General features: G+C 41.0%; 1 protein-coding gene across 8 annotated transcripts in view; it reads left to right on the top strand.

Moving 5' to 3' along the window:
- ZMIZ1 (zinc finger MIZ-type containing 1) overlaps positions 1–17,874 on the top strand; it is a 363,439-nt gene that overhangs the window by 227,157 nt on the left and 118,408 nt on the right. The gene's annotated exons all lie outside the window — the stretch shown is intronic.

Here is a 17,874-nt window from a genome sequence, read left to right as displayed (position 1 = left end):
AGTAATCACAGAATCACAGAGTGGTTGAGGTTGGAAGGGACCTCTGGAGATCATCTAGTCCAACCCCCCTGCTCAAGCAGGGTCACCTAGAGCACGTTGCACAGGATCGCGTCCAGGCAGGTTTTGAATATCTCTGGAGAAGGAGACTCCACAACCTCTCTGGGCAACCTGTGCCAGTGCTCTGTCACCCTCACAGTGAAGTTTTTCCTCATGTTCAGATGGAACTGTCTGTGTTTCAGTTTGTGCCCGTTGCCTCGCGTCCTGTCACTGGGCACCACTGAAAAGAGTCTGGCTCCATCCTCTCGACACCCTCCCTTAAGATACTTGTACACGTTAATAAGATCTCCTCTCAGCCTTCTCTTCTCTAGGCTAAACAGGCCCAGCTCTCTCAGTCTTTCCTCATAAGAGAGATGTTCCAGTCCCCTAATCATCTTTGTAGCCCTTCGCTGGACTTGCTCCAGTAGTGCCACATCCCTCTGGTACTGGGGAGCCCAGAACTGGATGCAGTACTCCAGATGTGGCCTCACCAGGGCAGAGTAGAGGGGGAGGATCACCTCCCTCGACCTGCTGGCAACACTCTTCCTGATGCATCCCAGGATACCATTGGCCTTCTTGGCCACAAGGGCACATTGCTGCCTCATGTTTAACTTGGTGTCCACCAGCACTCCCAGGTCCTTCTCCGCAGAGCTGCTTTCCAGCAGGTCAACCCCCAGCCTGTATTGGTGCATGGGGTTATTCCTCCCTAGGTGCAGGACCCTGCACTTGCCTTTGTTGAACTTCATGAGGTTCCTCTCTGCCCACCTCTCCAGCCTGTCCAGGTCTCTCTGAATGGCAGCACAGCCCTCTGGCGTATCAGCCACTCCTCCCAGTTTTGTATTGTCGGCAAACTTGCTGAGGGTGCACTCTGTGCCTTCATCCAGGTCATTGATGAAGAAGTTGAACAAGACTGGACCCAGTATACACCCCTGGGGGACACCGCTAGCTACAGGCCTCCAACTAGACTCTGCGCTGCTGATCACAACCCTCTGAGCTCTGCCATTCAGCCAGTTCTCAATCCACCTCACTGTCCACTCATCTAGCCCACACTTCCTGAGCTTGTCTATGAGGACGTTATGGGAGACAGTGTCAAAAGCCTTGCTGAAGTCAAGGTAGACAGCATCCACTGCTCTCCCCTCATCTACCCAGCCAGTCATCCCATCAGAGAAGGCTATCAGATTGGTTAGGCATGATTTCCCCTTGGTGAAGCCATGCTGACTACTCCTGATCACTTTCTTGTCCTCCACATGCTTGGAGATGGCCTCCAGGATGAGCTGCTCCATCACCTTTCCAGGGATGGAGGTGAGGCTGACTGGCCTGTAGTTCCCAGGGTCCTCCTTCTTGCCCTTTTTGAAGACTGTGGTGACATTGGCCTTCTTCCAGTCTTCAGGCACCTCTCCTGTTCTCCATGACCTTTCAAAGATGATGCAGAGTGGCCCAGCAATAACATCCGCCAGCTCCCTCAGCACTCGTGGGTGCATCCCATCGGGTCCCATGGATTTGTGGGTGTCAAGTTTGCTTAAATGATCTCTAACCGGATCCTCCTCGACCAAGGGAAAGTCTTCCTTTCTCCAGACTTTCTCTCTTGCCTCCAGGGTCTGGGGTTCCTGAGGGCTGGCCTGAGCAGTAAAGACTGAAGCAAAGGCGGCATTCAGTAACTCTGCCTTCTCTGCATCCTTTGACACCAGGGCACCCACCCCATTCAGCAAAGGGCCCACGTTTTCCCTAGTCTTCCTCTTACTACTAATTTCAATGGTGTGCTGTTTTGAGGTTACATGACTTTGGGAATTTGCATTTTTCCCAACTAGTGCTGTTGCCCTGTTTGATCTTACAGATCAAGTGTTACTCCCAGAAATACTGATATCCCTGATATTCAGTAATCTCAAGCTGGGAATGACCACACTCAAACACTTCCATCTTGGTAAACCATCTTGCTGATTGATTTTCTGTCGCATGTTAGCCTCTCTAAATCTTTCACATTCATTCTGCAATCCCCAATGCATCTGTTGCCAAATTTTTATTCCTTGGACTGCATATGTCTGTGCAGATAAGTACCACAGTTTCTCATAGGCCTAGTCATTAGCTCTAGAATTGTGAGCCAAGAATAGGTGGCAATGCTATTGATATAATATTAAGTGGTCATTTTTCTAGTATTTTATGCCATTAATCTGTTATAGTGTTCTGACTGAACAGCAATATTTGACCATGATGTATTGCTATTGCTTTTCTATATAGTAAAAGTGGAAAATGCACTTAAGGGTCTTTTTGCTTCTCACATGTTTTATTTAAGTAGAGTATTTAATTCTGGTGCTTCTTTTCTTAGCTGATGAACATCAACATAATGTGCACTGGCTTGGAAAATGGGCAGATAACTGTTCCATTCCAGAATAGAGCATGGCTAACTGTTCTGCTTAGTACTAAACGGGTATGCGGTCCCAGTTTTAGAACATCAGAAAAGGTTACCTTCTTCCAAACCAGTAATTTGTAGTCAGCTAATTGGGTCTTAATAATGTTTCTTTTCATGTTTGCTTTCAGTTTTTATCAGCCCCTTTCACTCATGGCTACCTTTTGTTCTAAGTGCTCTAAGCAGTTCCTCTTGCAAAACTGGCCCTCGTGTCATGGCATATTCACTGACTTACTGATTTATCTTTTGTATTGCAAGAGATTATTAATTTTGCTGAATGTCCAATAAACTGTTTGATTTTCTCTGTGAAAACTGTGTGGATTGTAAAACATTCAGTTGACTGGGCATGATCTCCTTTTTTTCCGAATTCATGCTAATTTTGTCCAACAGTTAACTATCAGATCTCTTCTTGGTTGTTTTTTTAAGGCTTGTCTAATGAGGATTTCCAGCTATTAGTGCATTAAATGAGACATTGTAACTTTGTTTCCTTTTTAAAATATATCTATTGAAAGTCATCATAGCATGTCTCTTGCCAGTTCTTCCTCAAGTGAGTCTCCATGCGGGTGTTAGTGGAGATGATGCTGTCGGTCTTTGGATCTTGCATTGCATAATCTTTTTTCTTTGGGGGAGTGGGCAGAGATCTTGAAAACCTCTGGTCAACCATCACTTCCTAGAAAACCCAATGTCAGTGTTTGATTTCTACAAGTAATTACTTTTTGATAATTTGGTACTTTAGCTTTTTCTCTGCACATTGCTCAAGCAATCTCTCCATTGTTAGCCGATATAATACTTAGAAAGTTGATAATGAAATTTTGACTTGTTCTCTCAGTATATTCTAAAAACCTTATTTTCAGTCCTTTGCTCTGCTCCCTATTTCCCGGTTACATGTACAACCAATTACTTATATCCAGTGATCTTAAATACTTGGTTTCACAGCTGCTTTAGTTTCACCATGTACACACTTGTTTCACTAGTTATTCTTGGATTTCCTCATGCCAATCCACATCATGTTTTTAAGTGCTCTTGTTGTCGGTATTGATTAAGTACTCATAATTCTGGCCATATCATAACATATTTTGAGATAGGTCGCATAGAGCCCCTACACCAAAGATGTCATATTCATATATAATCTGTGAGAGCTACAACAGTGAATGGGCAGTTTGGAAGAGGGCAACACAACAGTGAGGTCATTTGAGACCATCCTGATTTTTCTAAAAGGGTTAATTTCAATGTCTAAACACATTATCATTTTATGATTTCTAAAGCAACAGTGGCTCTACTTCCTCATGCAGTTTTCATAAAAATGTTGAGGTTATTTCTCCTTTATTGTAGGCTGTCTGCATCATTGAAAGCTGCCTCCATGGTTTGCTTAAGTTGTTGTCAGGGATTTTTGCATGTTTTGAGTAACTTTTTTCCTGTTGTATCTGTGGAAAGATACCTTCAACACTTCTTCCAATCACTTTCGTACAGAAGTCCCCTGATGCAGATTCCAAATGGCCTTATTTTTTAATGAATAAATGTATGTTGTTGTTGTTTTCCCCTTCCTTTTGGCTTAAGAGTTGGGGAATTTACAATGGTTTGAGTTCATTCCTCCAAGCATGAATTTAGTGCTGCCAAAGCTCTAGAAATATTTTTAATCCATACTGTGGTGTCTGACACTCTGAAATATATGGAAAAAACACCTTTTCTAATTGAAACAAATTTGAATAGGTGAATATTGCGGAAAATATTTGCACCAAATCTTTTTAAGGCCCATCCACTATTAGTACATCTTTACAGCTTAGGACAAGGCCTGTCAGCTGATGTCCTGCAGGCCAGAACACCCCTGAGTGGCCTGTCGGCGCTGGCCGTCAGGCTTCACAGCTCCACGCTGTCGAGTAGAGGGACCTCGCCGGGCTGCTGTCCCTCAGATCTGCTGGCTTGAGGAAATGGCTAAAGCAGTGCGATGCGTGGTGATGCCCAGACGGGTGAGTCCTGCTCCTGCTCTCCGATAATGCTCAGTGTGTGCTTGTTCAAGGATCTGTATTGGCAGAAAACCTTTTCTTGGTATGGCTCGTTTTCTATTCGGCCAGCTCCTTGAACCAGGGGGGCAGATGGGTGTTGGGGTGCCCCAGGTAGTGCTCACGGCCCCGGTTAGTACTTGCAGGAGGAGGCTGGAGCCCCAGGGCAGAGCAGTTAGCCTTTGGCAACAGCTAGCTGCTGAACAGGCGCAGCTGTACCGTAAAACCGCACCCCTGGCTCATGTAATTGGCCCCAAGCTGTTTCATCCAAGTTGGCTTAAATGACTTGAGTGTTAGGCTCCTGCTAACCCATCTCATTTAAGCTGAAGAGGTGAGGGAGTGATTACACGAGCAGCAGATGGCAGATCAGAGCAACTGCTATTGCCCAGGAAAGGAGGGGAGAGATGAACAGCTGGAGCCAGGTGGGGTAGCAACCTTTTCGGCTGGCACAGCCACAGCCAGAGGTCCGCACATGAGCAGACCAAGAGCTGTCAGTTCCTTGGAGTATTTCCCATCCGTGGCTGCTTAGTGTTGCTGAGACAGTATTTGAAGTTGTGCTTTTATGTCTGTCTCATTTTACTTGGCCAGTGAGATAGTTAACAATTAGCTAATAAGAATTGTTTTGGAGAATGCCTTGAGGGGACACCCATGTGGCATGACAAGTATTAAAAAGTTGTCATGTGTGCTTTTAAATAGTAATGATGATTGAATGGCTGTGCCTTTTCCCTCTGCTTTCTGCTGGTTGTACCTGAAATAATAGCTGTGCCTCCTTCTATTCTTCTAGCCCGTGCTACTGCATCTGGGCTGCTGTCTCAGCAGGAGGTCAAATACAGCATTTCCCACCCTGAAGACAAATGACAAAGCCTTTAAAAATATATGTCTCTCTTTTGGTGACAGCTGCTCCCCAAACGTTCCCCAGCAAATTCCTTCAGCTTGTTCTGACACCTAGAGGGAATGGCACAGCGGGTTCACTGCCTGCTCGTTTACTAGCAAGCTGCAGCAGCCCGAGTTGGTCTCGGTATCTGAGGGCATGTGTGTTTGTGCTTTCTTTTTTCTTCCTTATCCCTAAGTTGTTCTTTCAGAATAGTGCTTACTTGGACCTCTAAACCTTTGGTGAGCATGAGATCTGCTGCTTTTGTCCTTCCTGTACAAGATTTTAAGTTATTTGGTAGCTTGATTTTAAGGTCTGTTATTCAAGTAAAAAGGAATTTACAGATCAGAGTGTTTGTTTAAAAAAAAATAGAAAGGGAATAATTTTCTACACTGAAATATGTTTTAAATACTTTATCAAGCTACTGAACTTTTTTTGTTGCTCTTGTAGCTACTTTTGCTTTTGTCAAGAGGCCAAGCTGAGGCCAGACGAGGGGACGACAGGATGAGATCATACAGGGAGCTTTGTCAGAAAAGGACAGCGTTCAGTATCTGTGTGAAGAAAGAGAGAGGGAGAAAGCAGCCTGAGGGCAGAACTGTGCTGGAAAAAGTACCTTAGCAATCACTGAGAAACTACAGCAAACAAATGCTGTGATAGTCTGATGGGCAGCTGAGTGTTAGATGTTTGATAGCAGAGATAGTAACCCCTTCTTTTTGATATAGTACAGTTTTTGGTTTGTTTTCAGTCCCTTAGGCTCTCCTTGTTGTGCTTTTGATTTTACATTTGAAGAGCAGTATTACTTAATATTCTTATTGTATATGATATATAAACTAAAACTTTATGGTATTTGAAAATTTTACATTAAGTTTTTTTTTCTTGAGCTTTTATCACTGTAATACAACTGTAAAATAACTAGGATGTTCTTAGTGGATCTGATACCAAAGGTATGAGTGAAATGGACCCTGAGTTAACAAAGGTATTTGCAATGAGAGTACTGGCAAATTGTGGCATAAAAACGTCAAAAAGGGATACTGACACCTAAGGCTATGTCCTTATTTAGGGTATAATGGATTAGCTAACGTGTCTTACTGCCTTATTTCAAAACAATAGTATAAATTGGGCAAAGAGTGTGTTATCAAATCAAGCTTATAGAAATGAAGGAAAAAGAAGACATGAGGCTGCAATACAAATGAATAAAAGGTAGAAAGTAAGGATAATCTCTAGATTATGGGTGACTGTAAAACTAGATGAACACTTGGACTAAGTTTCCAGTAATAATGCTTGTAATCGTAATGCTATTATCAGTGGAGGCAAAGCAAGGTGGCTAAAGGGAATACAGGTATAAAATGAAAATTACTGCAGCCAAGGCTGATGACATCCTTCCAGCTTGAAGGGACCAAATGGTCAACATGCCTGCATTTGGAAAGAAATAGCATATGAAATGTCAGTCTCATGCCTCATACCAGAGATTTTCAGCAAGGCAGTCAAGTCAAAAATGGTCTTATATGACTGGAGAAGAAAGGCAAATGCTGTACCTGTATTTAGGAAAGTGGCTGGTAAGAAGAATGGGTAGCCAGCTTTAGGGGAGCAGAGTAGAAGAGCTTGGCTTGAATCGTTCATGGAATGAAAACTGAGCAGGGTTATGAAATGTATGTATGTACTGAAGAATAAATAGTTTGAAACAAGAAGAGCTATGAAACTAAATAACAGTGTTGACATAAAAGCATATAGGTGTAAAATGAATAATTTTTTGAAATTAGGAAATTCTGAACTATTAGGACAGTTTGATTTGGAATATCCTTTCAATTAGATTGACAGTGCAGAGGCAGGGAGCAGAGGAAAGGGAAATGGAAAATCCAGCTGCTTTTGTAAAGATAAAGCTCAATCAACTTATGAAAGGGGCTTTCTAATGTGGTTCTTGATGTGCTGAGAAGCTGGATTAGGAACATCTTTTATCTGCATACTCCATAATTCTTGCTACATTTCCATGCAGCCAGCTGATCCACTGGTTCTGTCTTAGACTGTGTCCTAAAACTGTCCACTTAAACACTCTTCATTAAAATAAAGGCAGCATTTTCTTTTGGCTGTTACCTTCTGAAATAGCTTTTGAAATGGAAGACTGGCTAGCTTTCAGGTGATCCCTGGGTTCACTTCCCAGCTCTTTGCACAGGTCCTCACTGTGTGCCCTTGGTCCCTTTGCTTTCTGTTTTGTGGTTTTATATCTTGGAAGCAGGGATAATAATACCCCTTCCACTTTACTTTTATTTGCCTGGTTTAGCTGAATTCAATATTATGCAGGGGAGGAACTATGTCCTTCCCTTAGGTATGTATCCAGTGAAGTGGAGCCCTGGTTTCAGCTGGGACGCTTAAGCTTTGTTATCATACAAATTCAATAATTCTGTTCTGGAGCATACTTTGGCAAACTATCTTTTACAACTAGAACTCTCTTTCCTAAAGGGTTATAGTGTATGTTTTGGAAATAAATGGGTAATTCATCCTTAACTAATTTCAGTTAAATTTAGAGGTTAGTTTCATTAGTTTCCTGCTTGCACAAGTCTGCACCTCTCTCTGACCAACAGGAAGCACAGTTGGTACTGCTGCTTAGTGGATAATTTATATCTGTGGTCTGTGACAGCCCCATTTATACTGATTGCAGAATAGGATCACAAGCAGGACCCAGTGGACTTTGCCCATTTGTCTAGCCCATGAGCTCGCTCAGAACAAACCAGATCTCTGAGAGACCTGCAGTTTGGAAAATTATGGCCCATGCTTTGAGCCTGTGTCTGACTGGCTGGACGTGCAGGCAACTTGTCAGGAGCTAGCTCTCAAACATCTCAAAATGGAGCATCTGAAGAGCCTGCAGAATGAGAGATGCTCTCCCCACTAGACCTTAAACTCAGCTCTTCCCGTTTCCTTTCTCTGGGGTGTCTACTGCTGACAGATTTGGTGTCCCTTCTATGCTTAGGAGAAGCACTTGTGTGCTTGTGTCTCTTTTTTCATTATCTTTTGGTTGGCAGCTCTTCATCTTTAATGTGAGTTTTAGGGCCTCATGACATACCTAGGTAGGTAGGTATTATTTTGCTGGAAAAGGAATTCACTTTTTGGCATTCACTATCCTGTTCCACATTTGGACATCTATGTTAATAAAGAAGGTTGCATGCCTGAGCTGCTGCTGCTTTATTCTGTCTAACCAAAATATCAGGTGATTTAGCTAGCCTGTTCTTTTTGTCATTTGGCAGGTCCTTGTTACCATGCTTCCAGTTTTGACTTTGGGGGATGTAGCAGTAAAACTCTCTCACCAGGTTGGAACATTTTTACACTAACGCCTTTACTGTAGCACTTGAGAAAATTTGCAGAGGCTCAAATATAGTAACAAGCTAGCTCTGTTGTTTTCTTAGTCTGTGCCTTAGATTTGCACGAGGCTAGCAAGTCTCCATGAATGCTCACTCTACTGTGGCTTTGAAGCGGATAGTGAATTAGCTCATCGTGCCGTTCCTGGGCACTACCGCTTCCCAGGGGTAGGACACCGCAAGTGTGTGACCACAACACACTTTCACTAGGACTGGAACTGGCTTTCTCTGTGGAAGACTTCTGTTGCTTTCTATCACTGTTTTGTGTCTTCTGCTTCAGGGACCCTGTATGTGTTGAGAGCAACTGAAAATTTGGTGATAGAGACAGACTAGAGCTTGGTCTCAGTGTAAATTCTGACTTTGTTGTTTTTGTTCCGAATAACATATCTGTCCCTCTAAACATGTGGTATATCACAAACAGAAAGGAAGAAGGGAGACAACTGTGAAAACATATGTGTATTCGTAGGAAAGAAGAAAGCAAGCTCTTCAGAATGGCATTTGCCCTTTACAAGTTACCTTTTCTCAGCTTACAGCATGCGGTCCTGAGCATGTTCCTTTCCAAGCTTCAGGGCATTCAAATGTACCACACTGCCAGTGCTCTTTTGTCAGCCTGTGTGTCTTGAAGGCATTCAAAGAAGTTCAGGAGGAGTCCAGCTATGAGAAGAGTATCATAGCAACTTCCACTGGCATTGATAGGTTTTTGCTGCTGGTGTGTTGAACTGCCAAAAACGTGAACTATATGAACAAATCAGATCATCTTGCTCTAGTACAACAAGTTCAGTCACTAAATACAGTGGAGATTACACTAGTCAGAATTACAGATCCGGTTCTTAATTCCTGCAGGTTGGTATGCAGCATATATTAAGCCTCCTAAGAAAAGTTCTTGCTCCTAGTACCCTAGAGAGGACACTATCATTGTCAAACATGCTGGTTGGTAGACAAGATGTTATATGTAGTATTTCTCTTTTAAAAAGAGAAATTTCTGTACTGAGAAGTCTTACTGAATTTACTGAATTACTTACTGAAACTGAAATCTTTCTGTTCCATCCTTTTAAATTCTCACATTCAAATACACCTGTTAAAATATGCCAGTAGCATGGTATTTATATAAGAGCTATGTGATAAATACATTCATTTAAATATCAGTTAAAGAATAATCAAAAATCACATAGATTCATCATCATAGATTGTTCTAATTTGTATTAATCTTTTTGCCTTTTCACGAGAGGGAATTCAAGGAGGAAGACCCCAGAATAACAGAAAATGTATTTGAAGAGCGCTATTAAATAATATATTCCCCAAACCAATGCAATATTGTTCCATATAAATGTATGTTATTTTTCCGAGAAATTCGATAGAGGTTGGTATGTTTGTGTTTGATAATGCTTTTGGATTGTTTCCATTTTATGGATTCTTTTTGTCACAACTTACTTCAAGTTTTAATAACTCATATAAAGAAAAATATCAAAATGAGTTTCCTCTGCAGGTTTTCCAGATGTGGAGATAAATACTCCCATTTTATTTTTTGATAGTCTGGTCAAAACTGCAAGGGAATTTGTTTCTCATTGTGGATTTTTTTTTTAATTTCCTAATAATTTCCTAATAACTCTTTCCTTGTATATTCTTGACACATCTATATATGCTATATCACGCTCTGTAGCAGTTATCAGTAACACCTGAATTGAAGAAGAAGTGGAAGAAACAAGATTTCATTAAAACAAACAAACCCAGAAGGTATGGATCCGGAGGTAGAAACCTAAGTTGTATTGAATCTGTGCTTAAACCAGGCTTTTTTCAAAGTCTGAATATGAAGTCCAGGAAACAAGTCCGTGAAGGTAGATGTGTCTCTGCTCTTGTAAGACGTCTCTGTATACACAGGTGTAGTTGGGGTTTGAATTCATAGATAGCATTTCCTAATGTTTTGGAAGGAAAAAATTATCTAGTCATAATACCCCTGGATACTGTGCATCCTCAGCAAATCTCTTGATTCTTGTACCTGTCTGTATAATAAGTATCTTTGCTCTACTTATGCTATGTCGTTGTGAATATGTATTTCTGTTGTGCTGTTACAAAGAATCATTGTCTCTTTTTGTTTCTTATGAACCGAATATGTGCTTGATTTTAGAGCTCCACTCTCAGGCTTTTGGCTCTCAGCAAACCTTACAATACCAGTATTTTGTACAAAAAATAAGCTTGTGAAATGTGATCAAACTAATGGTTAAACTCAAACCCCTTCAAGTTTTTCCCTATTTTGAGAAAAGCCTACATTTAATGTGTGCTGGGGCTAGTGAATCTTGCATGCTAATTTTAGTGGTCACAACAAGTTCTGGATGTTTAAATCTCTCCTGCCTGCATATGTTGCCATTTCCCAAAGCGCTGTTTAGAGCTTTGTAGATTTGAACCTGCAGCTGCACACACCGAACCTTAGTTTCAGGTTCACAGACTGATTTAGCATGTGCATTTTCTAAAGCAGACTCTTGCAGGGAACATAAATTTAAATATTAAAGGCAAATACTACTGACTTCACTTTAAACCCACTTAATAGATGGCTGAACAAGGGCTGCTCCTGAGGAGATAGACTGAAGCTCAACACCTGCGTACAAAGCAGGGTGTTTGTTTCTTGTGTGATAGTCTCCCCTATGATTGTCTGGTCAGACCCAATGACATTAATCTTGCTCACTCTGGAAGGTATTGTCTTTCCATCATAGAAAAAACAAATGAAATTATTTAGTGTATTTACTATGAATGCAATTTCGTTAACACAAAGAACCAGAGAGACCTCTAGGTTCTCAGTGTGAAAAATGACTCACTGCTGGTCTAAAATGAGATTGGGAGATGTAAATTGTTGGAAATTTGTAACAGTTGCTGTCTCCCACTGGGAATGTTGGAGCGGTCCTACTGGTCCTTGAAAAACCAGATAGCATTGCAAACAGGAAAGGATTTTGCTTTTGAGGTCTTCTAGTATTACCGCCAAATGTGTTTATTTTTTAATAATTAGCAGTAACGACAATAACTGTGACTTGACCAAAGGAAAAACAAGGCATTGGAGTTGTCACTGTTTTGCTCTCTTGAGAGCAAAAGCAAAGACCTTGGGCAGATCTCTGTTAGAACCAAAAGTGTATAAACCTCCTTTTTCTGTCCTGTTATGATATCTAGAGTGCTCTGCAGAACAGTAAATTGTTTTTAAATTGTGATTTAAGATTTTATTCAATTAGGATAATATAGATGAAATTCCTGAGAATAGCATCACTGTGAGCTGGAGAAATGCCAGACTGATGTTGTGGTCTAGTAACTTTCAGAACAGAAGAAAGAAAGAAAGAAAGAAAGAAAGAAATATTCTTCAAAAAGAGAGAGAGCTTTCTTTCAACATGTAGAAGAATTAATAGGTGAAGATAGAGGCCCTGAGTGGAGGAAATTCTGTGTTCATTGTATTCTTTCCAGCTGAATATTGGTCCCCACTTGCAGTAATAGGAAAAAGAAGGCAGATGCTCCTCAGCAGAGGCAGCAGCATTACAATATGATAGCTGCAGTTCGAGGCGTTCCTCTCAGTGCTGCGCTCTCAGTTCTGTCAAAACAACTGTGTGAAGCTGCGTGCTCAGAATGGGAGCTGGGGATTGATCTGGCTTTTAGAGAATCCTGACAGGGAGAAAATAAAGTGTTGTTTCGCCCATTTGCTTCATGTAAGCAGGATGAGCTCCCATGCAGAATAATTCAGTGCCTCTAAAGGGACCAAAAGTTGTGGTAAGACATAAGAATAACGGCTGAGAGCAGGGGGTTATGCACAAAGGCCTTAAGCCTGTATTGCCCCAAAGCTGGTGAATCATCAAACCACTGTAATGGCTCAATGGGATCCTTTGGTTATTGAGTATAACATAACTCTCACACAGGCCAAAATTCAAGCTTAGATCAAACTGAGCAGGCTTATGGCTCATGTGAGAACCCAAACTGTGTGCCAGGGCAAAGAAGTCAGCTGAGTGCTGTTCGGTGGCCAGTCTTCCGGTACACTCCTCTGCAAGAGCTGGGCTTTCAGCAGAACCAAGTCCTCCTAAGAGACAGCAGAGCAGTTTTCAGCATCCCCTTTGAGCAGCTATGCATGCATAGGCATTTCAGCATTTTTATTTGATTATAATGTAAAAAATATTGAAGGTGATGCTGGAAAAACAGAGGGGAAATCCTGTCTGACTTGGCACAGTCTTCTTTGGTTCAATCAGTACTACAGACTGCCAGACTTTTGCAGTTAAAAGTATGCTGTGTATTCCTCGTTTCTTCTTGATCTGGTAGAATTCACATCTCAGTGCATCAGTGACAAACGTATGTTTTCACTCAGATCTCAATCTCTGGAGAGAACTATGTTTTCAGATTGAGGTAGGATGGGAAATGTATTGATTCCACATTTAATTAATCTTAAACTTGTCAATAAGATAAGCTTAAACTTTATAGATCTTAAATTCTATAGAACGAAAATGATGATTCTCTAAGGAGACTTCTCCCTGTTCTCCAATATGCTAATATTGATACATGGCAGACAATCCTTGCATAATACAGATCATTTTGGAGATTAATTTTGTAGATAAGAAAATAAAAGTAGACTGAGATCTGGAAGATACGTGAGCAAATATATGCATCTATCGTGAAGTAAATATATGTGAACTATGGTTTGAAAACATACTGGGAACTTGAAATAGCCTGATATGAATTACATGTGTTGTCCCATGCAAGGAAACCCTTTACTCTGCAGGTGCCACTTAGTCTGCAGAGGGGAAAAAACTCTGTAAAGGGTCATTGTTCCATTGTCGTATTTATTTGCATAGGTGCTGTTTTCGTCTGCCTTTCATCTCACTGTCCAAAACCCTTACTTACCATGAGGTCAACCACAAAGGTCACAGAGAGATTGAAAATATAAAACTATATTGGAGAAACCTCATGCATATGCAAGAATAGCTGTCCTCTATGCAGCAATGTTGGAATTATTCTTTAAGGTTTTGTGTCTAGAAGTGTTACTTTAGTGATGTCCTTTCTGAAATCTAAAAGTCTCACCTTCTCAGGGCAGAGAGCCTTCCTTGATAGCTGCACAGAACTGTAGCTGCAGTGTTGTCATTGTGTCTGGACTGAACATCAGCTGTCCTGCACGTCAGACAGCGGCCATTCTTCTGGCAGCCGCTTGTAGGTTTACGGTGTTTAAAGCCAGAGGGGAGTAGAGATGGCAGAGTCAAAATAGGTTTGCTCTTTTTTCTAATGCAGCAAAAAGATACAGAGTAGAGAAGGGAGAGATCCCAGTATGGGAGCAGAGGACAAGGGCAGCAGGCTTGCCTCTGCTCTGCCTCCAAAGCTGGCAAACTCTAGATGAGCTGAGTGAGTGGGAGGGTCTGAATTTTAGGGTGAAATTAGAAATTTTACGATGAAAAATCCAGATGTGTGCATGGAAACCCAATCATATGGTAATACAAAATCCAACGTAATGGAAATGGGATAATGAAGTTTTATGAGATCTGCAGGTAATAATATGGTTCTCATTACGGTATGTGCAAGTTAATAAGCAAATAATACCCACGTAACCAAAATTACTAGCTAAATAAATTTTTCCTACATCTCTTTCAACCCCAATATGTCAACCTATCTTAGCAAACTAGACAGCTTTAAAAGAATTGTATTTGTTCTGTCACATAAAGCAAATTGCTTTGATAATTTAACTGGTATGTTCTTTTACTTTGGTTTTGGGGCTCCAAGTGCTGGATGGTTGATTTCTTTATAATGATCAGCTTTCTAAACTTCAGTGTAATTTGAGGCTGGACCTTTTTAAACCTTGTATCCAGTGTTCTTTTTGAAGCAGAACTTGAGGCATGTGCCAGCCATTTTTGAGTAAATGGAGGATTAGCCATCTCTCTGCACGCACGCAATTGTAAGTGAGGTTTCCGAGAAATCACAAAATTAGTGGGATTTGATATGGGATTTGATATTTTGATATTTTTCAAAGACCTGTTGTTTTTTTAGCTGCATATTTACCAGCTTTCATTAATTTACAATTAATGAAAAATGCACAGAAGATCCTTTGCAGTTCCACTTTCTTGGCATAGTTCAGGTACAGGACAGTCATGCCGTTAGGGGTGTGCCATCAGTGCAGGAAGGAACTTAAATATATTAGTTAGTCCCACCAAGTATTGCAGTATCTTGGTAGAGGGGATCTTGGACCCCCAGCATGAACTTGGAAAATGAGAGTTGTGATCAACTGCAGTGCATTTTCAGGAAGAAGTACTCCTCTGGGTTCCTTGTTTATTCTGAATAACTTTCTGTAGTGTTTTCCATAGGGTTCAGTTGCATAAACATACAAGCAGCCAGAAGTTAATTCATTTCTTGGTTTTCCTTCTGTTTTCTTCTTCCCCCTCCACTGCTGTATCCTTCCAAATCCACCTTTAATTGCAGCACTCCTGCAGTTGTTAATGGCTGTCATGTATTCCAGGTTTTAAAAGGCCATAAACAGAGAAGAATGGGCTGAGGTATCTGAGTTAAAAGGCTTGTTCAAGATGCTATCTGTGTGCTGAATACAATTGCATGGGCATGTTAAAAGAAATCAGATTTTCTTCTGGAGGTGTTTAGTGAAACAGCCTGGCAGACATTCGGGCTTTGATCTTGCTGCTTTGCTGTGGTGTGTGTGTTCTGGAGGCACCTACCTGTCTTTTGACCGCTGGGGACTTGCAGTGTTATTTCTGTTGTCCGGATGAGTGGTGTTCATGTTCTCAACATCCTTTGTACTGTTTTCTTTTTTATTTACTACTTTATTATTATTATTTTGTGTTTGTTTTTACTTGGTTTTAGAATCTCTCTGATATAGGGATCTTAAAAAAAAAAAAAATCATTCAAATGAACAAATGAGATATTCACAGCAGACTGCTCCACACTCCAAGAACTAACAACAGTGGAAAAGGATTCCCGTATAAAATTAATTTCTCTGTAAAGTATCTGCTTGCTCATAAATGAATTTTCGTTTAAAATATATGGAGCACAACTTGTTGCACTTTAAATGCAAAAGGGTGTTCTATCTTCCAAAAAACAACTTATAAAAAGAATGAACCACCCCGTCTTACAGAGTGAAATAACTCCCTCCTTTCATCAACCTTCCATCGTGAAATTGTCCTTATTCAGGAAAGCTCTTAGGCCTATGCTTATCTTTTGAGACATGCTTAGCCTCTTTTGCAGGTTATGAGTAGAGATGAGTTGTCTAAGTGCATTCCTGAATCAGAACCTTAATACTAATCCTTCAGTCATTGCAAAGAATAAATGAGGGGCAAAGACAAAGGGCCAAATTAAAATCAACGAGATTCTATTCAGAGGGGCTCTGCTTCAGCAAGCACATATCTAATTATAAGCACACAAGTAGGCTCATTGACGTCAAAGTTAATTAAACTGCTTAAATTTAGGCACATGCTTAAATTCTTTGCTGAATCAGTATTTTTGAGCCAACGAATAATAGGACATCATTACTGGTTAAAAGCATGATTTTGTGGATGGGAAGGAGTTCAGACTCCTCCTCCTTTCCTCCATCAGTGTTTCTGCTGCTTTAAGTGGCAAGAGTGAGGGCATGTGTCATGTGTTAAAGTTTCTGAATGTGTGCAAACAATACTGTAAACACAACTGCTGGATCTCTGGTATTTTTAAGGCACCTTTCACCTGCTATGCAGTAATGGCAGGATTGTGCCTGACACAGTAATTTTTTCAGCTTTGTTTTTCCTGATGTCCTTATGAGATAAATCTCTTTGCCAGGTCTTTGAAAGCCAAATTACTAACTCATTTTCATAACAAAATCAGAATTGAAAAAAGCACACGGTGAGAAGTGTTACAGGAAGAATGTCTGTCTTACAGAAGCTTTTATTCCTCTGGTTTCCTGGGGTTTTTTTTATGATGTCATAAATAAATAACTCATTATTTGCTGGCCTTGAATCATTAAGGGCCTAATAAGAATTCCCCCCATAGGAATACAAAGGACAACATGATACGTCTTACATAGAAACGCACATATGGGAATTTCAGCAACACTTCCTAAATGAGCTGAGGCTGGTTGTGAGCTTTTAAGTATGCTCCCTGACTAAATAACACAGTAAAGTTGCCCTGATGTACTAGCAAGGGATTAATCAGGGAGGTACACTGCAAAAGATCAGATTTCTTCCACTTGGTACAGCTCACGCCATGGGGACTCAGGGGCTGCAAAGGAAGTTAATAAAGTTATCAACAGCGATTAGTTCAAAAAGGAAGAGCAGGTAAGAGGGCTGAATAATCAAGACTTCTGTTTTAAAATGTACTCAATATTTTGTGTATGTTATCTTCTAATCGCTATTTCCTGGTAATTGCTTGAGTCTACAGCTTAAATTTAATCGTCTTCCTTTTTATATACCAGAAAATGACATGTGTTCATTTACGTATTCATATCTTTGTGGCTTGAAAGAAAGCAAATAAATTGCCTTCCCTCCATGACTTCTGCATCAGTTTCATCAATAGTGCCTGAAAGCTGTTGCTTTCAGAGAACTGCTTGGTTACCTGTGCAGGCTGCCTTGATGAAGAATGGGTAACCTTGTAGTCAGTATCTATCCACATCTTATAATTTATTTCATGTCACTTAGCAGCTATATTCATAGTCTAAATGGCATGGTCCAACAGGTGGCTTTTAAGTCAAATCAGAGCTTCAGTTTCACTTGGTTACCTTTCCTAGGTGGGGTAAGGTAAGGAGAGAGGGAGCAGCTGTTTGAATGTGAGTGCTTCCCCTTCTCTGCTGAGAGAGCTGGACTCCTGCCAAGGGGGGTAACAACAGCTCCTCTTCTGGGTATCTCCCACGTAATCCTCCTCTCTCCCATAGCAGCTCATCACCCTGTTACAGGTCAAGAGTATGGCGTGTTAGATGAGCTACTGCAACAGCCAAAGTAGTGTATAGGGAGTTAGAGGAAGGCAGCATCCTTGCAGGGTGGAGAGAAGCTACTTGTGTGGTGGAAGTCAATTGTTGCTGCTGAAGAATCAGCAGGGCCATGAGATGTCCCAAAAGATAGTCCAGCCCAAACTGGTGAGCTCAATCTAAGGCATTTCATCACTTCAGAAAGGTGTCATTTTTGGTGGTGTGACAATAAATATAAAATCCTGGAGACAAGATAAAACTGGTCAACTTAGAAGGTGTGACACAGGCTCGGATTTGTTATGTGAAGCTACTTTATATTAATGACACCTGTGTTA

The sequence above is a fragment of the Apteryx mantelli genome, chromosome 7 (genome assembly GCF_036417845.1).
Source record: "Apteryx mantelli isolate bAptMan1 chromosome 7, bAptMan1.hap1, whole genome shotgun sequence".
NCBI lineage: Eukaryota > Metazoa > Chordata > Aves > Apterygiformes > Apterygidae > Apteryx > Apteryx mantelli.
The sequence above is the reverse complement of the archived record's forward strand: the minus strand, read 5'-3'. Positions and strand labels throughout refer to the sequence as shown.